Below are 10701 nucleotides of genomic sequence, written 5' to 3' on the forward strand. Positions count from 1 at the left end.
GCTGGCTCTTTTTAGGATTAGTGTCTTAGCTGACAGGTCAATCAGACTGCCAGGCTCAGCCAAGCAGGCCACTTGGCTGCTGAACCAGCTCCTGGCTGGAGTCATCACTGCTGCCACCACATCCTGTGGTCTCTGCTATCCATTCTGGTTGCCAGGGGGACCTTTGATGCCTCCTCCAACCTTTCAAAGCTGACATGTTATAACCTAGTCAATTCCCTTGCTGGATACTCATTCACCTAAGATCAGGAAAGAACAGACACACAAAAATCAATCACCATGTACTCAGGGACACAGGGCAACTGAGGATGGGGGGTCAGTGACAGCTGCTCTTCCTGCTGCCCAGGGGCTCACACCAGTTCTTGCTTCTATAACTTCAAGGAAGAAAAAAATCACAAAAAGTCTAAGGAAGGAGCATCTAGATTCTTTTGTATTCAAATTCAGTTTTGGCTCTTCAGGCCATCAGAAAATTCCTTTTCATCCTATAGCACCAACCCTACCCCTCCTCCAGTCATCCATGGCCATAAAGGGGCTTACCATGCCTCCATATTTAGAATTGGAAGCAGGCAGGTAATGCTTCACACAACCCCAGGAAGGGCAAATTTGCAGAAATGCTCTCAGGACTAGGCAGGCCCTCATTGGTTAGTCTTTCCATTATACAAGGAAAACTGAAACCCAAGGTTTAGCCAGAGAGGACCAAAAGAGGCAGCTGCTCCAGGAAAAACTGGCTCAAGGGACCGTAATGAAAAGAAGTGAGATGTGTCATAAGGGCCTCTCTCTGGAGGAAGAGAACAGGAAATCTGGGAGCATAAGGAAAAACTGATGCAGATTTCTAGGAAGTTCTCTTTTCCATATATCTTAAGAAAAACCTCCTCCAGGCACCACGGTTCAATGCAAAGATTTATAATGAAAGGGTTTAGGCCACTTGTTACCTATGTGCAAATTATGCAAATCACTTCATGTTTCTGGGTCTCAGTTCTCTAATCTGTTAAAAAAAAAAAAAGGGGGGGGGAGTGTAGTGGAGGGAGATGGGGATCGAAAGAGATGAATCTTCAATGTCCCCACCAGCACAAGAGCTCTGATCCTATGGTTTCATCTTTAGGATGTTTAAAAGCTGAATAATGCTCAATTTCTCTTAGTAATGACTTATACCTTTGGGAAACTTTCTTAATGAAAGTGCATTTCTATCACCCAGCTATGTAAAAAGGTCTGAACTTAGAGCTATAACTACACATCTCTGTGGTAAAAACTGGTAGGGCAGCAATGGACAGTGATGACACAGAGTATCAGAAGAGAGGGTAAGGGCTGGCACATCTTGGACCCAGAGCAGAGCAGGATGAGGGAGGAGGCAGGGCTGGTCCAGCTAAAGGAGGGGGACAGTTAGTCCCCCAGATATATTCACCTGGGCAACAAGGGGTGGAAGGCAGCCAGGACAGAAGCTTCCTGGCAGTGGAAGCCTGAATAGAGGGGTAAGTGAGGTAGTGGGTCCTGAGTAACTGCACAGGGACCGTGAAGGTAATACAGCACTGTGAGAGAATAGGGCCCCATACTACAGTGTAGTCACTGAGGGTGGGCCAAGGGAAGAGATTCACTGCATTCAGAAGACTGGGGGAGTGTTACAAAGTGCCTCAGAGAGGCTCAAGGACACCTGCCTTTGAAAGCTGATGCCCTGGGCCAAGCCCCAATGGCTTCCTAATATCAGATGCGCTACAAGCAAAGAGGGCACAGCAGTGAGAACCTAACACGGTACCTATGTCAGTCACTAACTAAGTATCACAGGGCTTCAGAGAAGGCAGGAATTCTGGTGGAAATGCATATTTGTCCTGAAATAAACTCGGCTCCCCTCCTAATCCCTCCTACTTGTAGTTCAAGTGGTCCTCAGTCACTGATTGTCCTAAATTACTGCTGAGTACAATGCTCACAGACTGTCGTCATTGCCTCCTAAGAAGCCTCTCTGTCTCCTTCTCAGGCCTCCAAGCTACCCTTCATACTCCTGGAGGCAAATCTTCCTTATACATAGATGTGATCATGTCACTCTGCTCAAAATTCTGCAGTGGCCAAGCTTGGTGGCCAATGACTATAATCCCAGCAATGGGGGAGCCTGGGCTGTGGGTTCAGATACCTCATCATCCACCCCTATCACCAAGGCTCTTCCCCATCCCTGTAACATCCTTCCTCCCCTTCTTTGCCCATTAAATTCCCACCTATCATTTAAATCCCAAATCAAATGTTCCCTCCTTCAGGAAGACTTCCCTAATTCCATGATTTTCCCATTAGTACTTTATTTTAGTCATTTCTAATATACTTGGTAAGAATTGTTATTTGTATGGTAATCTGTATATAGGTCTTATGGTCCTGCTAGAATATAAACTTTACATCTAAGAATCTAAACTTTACTGTCTCATCCAGTAGCTAGCATAGGACTCTGTACACACAGCAGGCACTTAATAAATGTTTGTTTTCTTGAATCAGATTTGTCATGGAGAATGCTAGCAATGTTATGGACTCAGGAAGGGGAGGAGGTGAGGCAGGATGAAATGGAGAGCACCAGAGGAAAGGAACAGAGATCATCAGAGAAGGAAAATATTAAAAATGAAAATAAAAAATAAGTAAAAGCAGAGTAATCTGCCTTCAGGCTTCCAATTTGATGCCTGGGTGGAAAGGCTAATTCTTACCTATATGATCTTTGGCCCCTCCCCGCATCATATAGTTAGACCAGCAATTAGGGCTAATAATGAATCCCCTGAAGATGTCACATTATTCAAATTCACACTGCAGATTTCCATCAAGCTGGAACCAATGACCATATTTTATATCATTATAACCTCAAAATAGTGCAAATTCCATTACATGTAACCACTTCATAAGATTCATTATTCCCATTAACTGGGACCTAGCTACATAGCCATGAGATCACTGGATTAGAAGTTAGAAAACTTTTGTTCAAATCCAAGCTCTGCTACTTACTACTTTTACCCATTTTGATCAAGTCATTTTATGTCTTGGGGTCAGAGTTTTCTCATCGTTAAAATGAGGGGGTTCACCTCAGTTGTCTTGAAGGTCCCTAGCCAGTTTTATAGCACAATATATAAGCCCACTGAGTGAGGAAGACCTGAGTTCAAATCCTGACTGAGACACTTCTTAGTTGTGTGACCTTGGGCAAGTCACTCTATCTCAGTTTCTTCAATTGTAAAATGGGGGTTATAGCACCTACCTCACAGAGTTGTTGTGAGGATCAAAGGAGATAATCTTTGTAAAGTTTGGCACAGTGCTTGGCACAGAACAGGTACTTTATAAATCCTTGTTCTCTTCCTCCTTTCCTCTTTTGCTTCTCTCAATCCCATGATGTACCCCACCAAAAGGATTCCCATTTTATCTATAGATGCACACACCCCACTCCCTATCTGCCAATCTTCATCCCACCACCTCCTACCCCAACCTGCTCCCTATAGAGAGAGTTTCAAAACCTGCCCACATTGGAAAACTATGAACAGGGAGTAAAAAGAAAATAAGTCTTTCCAGGATATCTGTCTATTTTGAGAAAGCAGATGTCGAAGCATTCAGAGGAAAGATAGGTAGCATCCAGTGACCTAAAATTCTGCAGGGGAAGTCAGTCCAGGAAGAATGGGAAGTTCTTGAGACTAAAATCTTGGAGACACAAGAAGAAACCGTTCCACTGAGGAGGAAAAAATGGTGTTGCCTTAAAAAACAAATATGATACCTTTTCTGCATCTGACTAGTATGACCTTAAGCTGTGTGACCTCACTGGCTCGAGATTTTTCTCTAGAAAGCAGAGCTGAACTAGAGAGTATCTAAAATTCTTTGGAGTTGGGTTGTTGTTGTTGAACTCTGAGGAACCAATCACCTTTTTCCTTCCCCCCCCCACCTCCCAACACAATGGTAATAACAATGACATATACCTCGGCGTGCTGTCATACAATTTACACTCTATATTAACCTTGTATTTGTTAACTTTTCACGTGTGCATTAAAGGTATCTTCCCAACTAGAGAAATGTAAAGTTTCCTACTTCTCAGATGCTATCCCAGAGGATGCACCCATTTGGTTGCTCCCTCCAGTCATGGAGGGAACAACTCATCCACACTTGCCCATCCCATCTTGTCCAAGTTTTCCCATAAAGGGTCCCCCCAATATGTTGGATTTCCTCAATTTCTTCTGACAGCTGTCATATCCCCAAATAGCAGTGAACTTCTAGAGCAGTAATTGTTTCTTTTTTTGTATCTGTGTCCCCAGTAATTAGCACATAGTAGGTGCTTTGAAAAATATTATTGATTGATTGATCACCACATGACCAATCCACATGGTCTTCCTATCTCACATTTCTCTCTGATGTCTTTGTTATTCCTGCTCATCCCCATCATGCACTTCCCCATTGCCTTCTGGGTGATATTAATTTTCAGTTAATTAGAGGCATATTTTGTGTGTTGCTGCCATGAAGTAGTACTACTGGTAGAATGCTAGTATTAACCAGACAGACCTTTGTTTCCCAGAGAAGCTTGTGGCCATTAAAAGGACGGGGTCTAGATCTGGGGGTTCATCAATATAGAGAACTCCCAGGCAAGGACACTCACACTCCCTATGCCAGGCAGAGTTGTCTAGAATACTGTATTATGTGACTCACCCAGGGTGACGCAGCCAGAATGAGTGAGAGGTGGGACATGAACCCAGGCCTTCCAGGCTCTCTGTTCACCAAGCTGTCTCTTAAAGGAGTTTTTCAATTTCCTAAAGGGTATCTGATCCATTCTCTTCTTCCTCTTCAACTCTGAGCGTATAATTTTTTTAAAAAAGTACTTGAGCACCAACTGACTATGACAGACAATATGGAGAGAAGGGAAATAAACATTTGTTAAGCTCTTACTATGTGTCAGGCACTGTGCTAAAGTATATTCTAAATATTATATCATTTGATCCTCACAACAACCCTGGGAGGTATGTGCTATTATTATCCCCATTTTACAGATGAAGGAACTGAGGGAAAAAGAGATTAGGGGACATGCCCAGGTTCACACAACTAGCAAGTGTCTAAGGCCAGATTTAAACTCAGGTCTTTCTGACTCCAAACCCAGGGCCCTATCCCCTGTGCCACCCAGCTGCTGAGTGTACTAGGCCCTAGGGACACCAAAATAAAGTTATGGGTTTTCTATCCATGCAGGTTTCAAATCCTTTACATCTTAGTAGATGGTCTTTAAGAGTTGTAGTGGTCAAAAAATTCATTCTTCTTTGGTCAATCTGACTTCTCTGAGCTTCTAAGGACTTCAGTAGTTTGGACAAAGCCACAGTCTTTAACCAGATTGGAACTAAAAAATCTTCGCCACTTAATAGGAGCTGTCCAAGCTAACACGCTACTAAGAAGCCCAGGCAACCTCTGTGTCATCATGCATCAGAAGCAGACTTTTCTGGAGAGATATGTATGATACAAAGTACAGTATAAGAGGGTAAGGAAGTGATCCAGACAAATTTGGAATGGCTTCAGGGAGTAGATGACAAAGAGGCTCCAAAGGCAAGGTTTTGAAAGTGAGGGTAAAGAAGGTGCTCATTCCAGGCATAGAAGAGAGTCTATACAAATACAGAATTTGGGCCACAATCCGTAGACTAGTTTGGTGAGACTGTGAAGGGGAATACCATGAAAGAAGGCTGGAAAGGAAGATAGGAGTCAGGTTGTGGACAACTTGAAATCCCAGACTAAAGATTTTGGTTTTTATCCTATAGGCAATTGGGAGTCACTGAAGGTTTTTGTGCAGGGAAGTACTGGAGACCTGTACCTTGGGATGATTTTTTTATATATGTGTGAAGGGTAAATAGAAAGGAAAGACTGGAGGCTGAGAAATCAACTAGAAGACTGTTATACTGCATTATTGTAATGATACCAAGTGTGAAAGACTTAACTACTCTAATCAAAACAATGAAAGGAATGAAAAACCGAAGACAGAGTTTCTGGATAACTTATTATCAGTTTATTAATTAGGCTAGCTAACAATCAATAAATTGATGGCCAGCAGTTTCTCTCAGTAACCAAAGACAAAACCATGGAGATCCATGAATGCTTATATACCTTTAGAAAAGGGGGTAACCCTGACAGGTGAAAATCAGCCCAGATTGGTGAATAATAAATGAGGGAGTGGACATATTAATGAAGAGGTGGGCTAAAAGTCTTCAGCTCCTCCTACTGAGATTGTGGTTTGATCACGAGACTCAGCCACCTCCAAAATCTGGACAGAGGAATTCATCTCTATCATCTGGTTGGTTTTCTCCTTCATAAACTGGGTTACCCTAGACCACAACGGGGAGTCTGAAAGGGCATAAATTTATTTCTTAAGGGCAAAAATTCAACTACTTTAGATTTTGTTTACACTCTAAACAAAAGTAAGCTTTTCCAGTTGTGTGGGGTCCCACCAAAGATGTTGAAAATGTACCCCAAGGATAAGGCCAATCTCATCTATCAGCCTTGTCCTTCAGAGACGAGCTGAATGACCTACAGGGACTGGGCCCTGGATGAGGATATAGAAAGGAAAAACCTCAATCCTAATTTAATTATTGATTATAAAGTAGAAAATAATAATTTCTCTCAACAATGATCCCAGACAATTCCAAAGTGCCCTTGGTGAAAAATTCTATTCTACCTCCAGAGAAAGAATAATGAACTCTGAGGGCAGATTGAAGCAAACTTCTTAAACTTTATTTTTATTGATTTCTTTTTGTAACATAGCTAATATGAAAATATATTTTGCATGACTTCACATGTTAAATTGATATCACATTGCTTGCCTTCTCAATGGTTTGGGGAGAGGCAAGAGCAAGAAAATCTGGAAATCAATTATTTTTTAATGAATGTTAAAAATGGATAGATGGGTAGGTAGGTAGACAGACAGACAGATATATAAATGGAAGACTGTTACAGTAATTCAGATGAGAGATGATAAGGGATTGAATGATAGTGGTAGCAGGTGAGTGAAAAATGAAACCGCTACAAGTTTTGAGAGAAAAGATAAAGATAACTCATATTCCATAAGAGTTCTTAATAAGTATTTGTTTACTGATTAATTGAAAATTATTATCAGTCCCTTTATATTATTTTGCCATTCTCCTCATCTCCCTACCACTAAGGCTCAGAGTCTACCCACAGAATTCTAAAAGTCTTAGTGGTAGGGGGATGAGGACTCCAGAAGTAAGCAATTTTTGCATCTCAGATATCTGAGCCCATAACCAAGACAAGCACACACACACACACACAAAACTATGTGCCTCTGGATCAGATTTATATCACAAATTCAGTTAAGGAGTGTGGAGAGCAAGCCAAGGTCCAAATGTGCCACATAGCATCTTCTTTTAATTAATTATCCTTCCTAAGATCCTCAGACCTATTGAAGCCTCCTCATTCTACAATGATGGTGGGAGAGGGTGGTAAGAATCACATAGATTCTAAACCACATATAAACTTTAACTTAGCTGTTGAAACTCTGAATACGAAGTCCTTGTCCAGTGACCAAGAAGAGAACATCTTACCGGAGCAACTGAATCATATCAATCTTGACGCTTTTGCTGTGAATGTAAAGGAAGTAAGTAAAGAAATTGCAGTAAAATGGAAGGACAACTCACAGGTTCTCATGGGAGAAGCAAATAAAGGAGTTGGTAAAGTTGAGTTAATTGTGTACCCAAAAATAAGAATCAACATTTCACAGGATGTTTGGTCATCCTATATTGCAATGCTAATAATAATAATAGTAGTAGTAAAAAAAATAGCTCATATGGATATAACACATTAAGGTTTGCAAGGCAGCTTTTGTTCTCTCATTAGTCTTAAGTATTTGCAGAAAAGAACACCATGAAAACAATTACAGCTTATGAACCAACATCTGTTGCAGAGGATGAAGTAGTAGAGAAAATCTACAAAGAACTCAATTAGGTCCTGCAAATTAAATCAACATATATTCTGATATTCAATGACTTCAGTGCAAAAGTAAGAATAGGGAAAGATGGTGAGAAATATGTTGGAAAACATGAATCATGAATAAGGAATGAGAAAGGCTGCAGGCTTGCAGATTCATTAGGCACAGGACGTGGCAAGCACTGAATAGCATCAAAAAAAAGGAAAGAAATTGATTGCATTTTAAAAGACAGGATATGACTCTTTTATTGGTATCAGAGTTATTTCAGAATTACCTGTTTGTGTACAGTCAGACCTCTGATTTGTTAGAGCAAAGATGAAAATCAGTATAAAGGTGGAAGAAGGAAAAGTGATGAGAGAGAGAGAGCAAAATAAAACTAATTCCATACTAACCTAATCAAACAATTTATTGATAACAAAAATGGGATATGGACAAAAGAAACAACAAAGATTCAGACTAAAATAATTTTATTCAGAAGTGTAATTGATGTAAATCAACTACAATTATAAAGGGACCAAAAGTATCTAATAAGTGCCTTAGTCAGCAAACACATAATTTACTTGCCAAGCAGAGAAACACAAAATCAGTTTAGAAAAATTTGTTCATCAAATCTTATACAAAAGGATAATGAAAGATTACAAGTAGTATTGCCCCCATAAAACAGGGAGAAACAGTGGAATGGAAAACCAGTTGTCAAAAAAAATCAACCAAGCAAAGTCATCCCAAAGTTATTTAAGGATGAAAATGGAAAAACAACAAACAAAAGAAGAAAGGAAAATATTTGAAAAAAATTTTCTAATCAACTCTTCCTCGACCCCTAAAAAAAAAGAACAATAAGGTCACCACATTTACTATCTAACCTAACACTTATGACTATGCTTATAAAATAAGGTAGAAATGATACAAAAGAAAGCAAAGATGAGAAAAGAACTGAATTAGCAAGTAAGTAAAGATTTGTTCACTCATGTATTTTGGGTTCTTTTTGTCTCCTTTTCATGGCAATTGATTTACAATGGTTAAGTATCATGTAAAATTATTTTAGTCTGTGTTTCTGTTCTTTATTCTGTCCATATTACTTTTTTTCATCATTAATAACTTGTTGGAAATGTGTACAGAAATATGCCAGCGCCTAGGAATGTGACCTCGAGTCTCACAGAGAATGTAAAGTACCTGGAGTAAATGTAAACAGCAAAAGAATTTTCAGGTCTCCCATGGGAACACTTACACGGGACCCTGGGCCATCCCTGGCACTGCGCTTCCTTTGTTTTGTTTCTATATAATACTTGACCTGGCCTGGGGTTGTTGCAGGAACCCATCACACATTCTTTCCTCTTGCTGCCAAGGACTGGGTCTCATGAGTAAACTCCCCCCAAACCCTAATTAACCAATTATACAACCAAACTGACATGGGCCCCTCCTTCTTCAGTATCTCAGTATTGTCTCAGGGGGTCTTCATCCTTACAATTGGCCCATCAAGACACAACAGAGCAGCTCCCTCACATTTAGCCTTACAATGGGCATGGCTGGCAGGACAGTCTGCCCCCCACAAACCTTGTGTCCTTACAAATTGTTTTCATTGCACTCTAAAACTTTCTCATTTTCCTTTCTCCTAACTTTGCGTTGTTGTTGAATCATTCCAGTAGTGTCAGGCTCTCTATGATGCCACTGGGGGTTTTCTTGGCAAAGATACTGGAGTGGTTTGCTATTTCCTTCTCCATCTCATTTTACAGATGAGGAAACTGAGGCAAACAGGCTTAGATGACCTGCCCAGGGTCACACAGCTAGTACTTGTCTGAGGCCAGATTTGAATTCACCTCCTCCTGATTCCAAGGCCAGCATTCTATCCACTGTGCCACCTCTCACTTTGTACAAATTTTGAATTTTTTTTGCTCTAACAAATCACTAGTCTGACTAGACACAATTGATTCAGGAATAACTCCCACATCAGTAAGGATTTATTTCCTATCTGTTAAAATATAACCAATTCATTTTTGTGATGCTATTTGGTACCCACTATCCTCACTACCAACTCATTTTGTTCTTGAAGAAAGCATTCCTGGTATATAACCACAAAACTTCTAGGCTACAAGTCTTTGGTCTTTCATCTTTTATTCCTGACCCACATTTTCATATATTTCTCATCACCTTCACCTATTTCCTCCTTTGTTTTGAAGTTACCAAGGATCAGAATACATGTTGATTTAATTTGGAGGATATCATCAAATTCTCTGTAGATTTTCTTCATCTCCTGTGTCTTGGGTCAAATTACTTCACCTTCCAAGGTCTCAGTTTCTTCATATGGTAAAAGAATGGGCTTCTGATGTCCCTCCCAACTCTAGATCTATGGTTCTACAATCCTCTGTCTGTATATAAACTACAATTCTTTTCATGATATATACCTCAAGAATATCTGTGCTAGAGGTGAGGGCATCAAGAGATCAACTCACACAGTAGCAGGGAGAACAGAAAAAAAAAGACATGGATGGAATCTCAGGCATCAATAGCACTGAAAAAAGACAATGAAGAAGACATCAATGATGACTGACCTATCTGCCTTTTTTTCCCACCTACATAAGTAATTATAAGAATAATTTCCACATGCATCAATGGCACGTTTTTTGAGGTCATTACTAGGAAATGAGCAATCTTTTACAAGTCATACTCCACATTAGACCATATGCAATTGGCTGAAAGAGGTCAAGAATACAAGATCCCGTTGTTCTTATTGTTTTTTGACTGAAAAGAGAATATTTGATACAGTAGAGTACAATACCACTCTTCCATCAAGGTGTCTCCTT

The sequence above is a fragment of the Petaurus breviceps genome, unplaced genomic scaffold (assembly GCF_028583685.1).
Source record: "Petaurus breviceps papuanus isolate PSGF00001 unplaced genomic scaffold, PetGlider_PUasm1.0 90895, whole genome shotgun sequence".
NCBI lineage: Eukaryota > Metazoa > Chordata > Mammalia > Diprotodontia > Petauridae > Petaurus > Petaurus breviceps.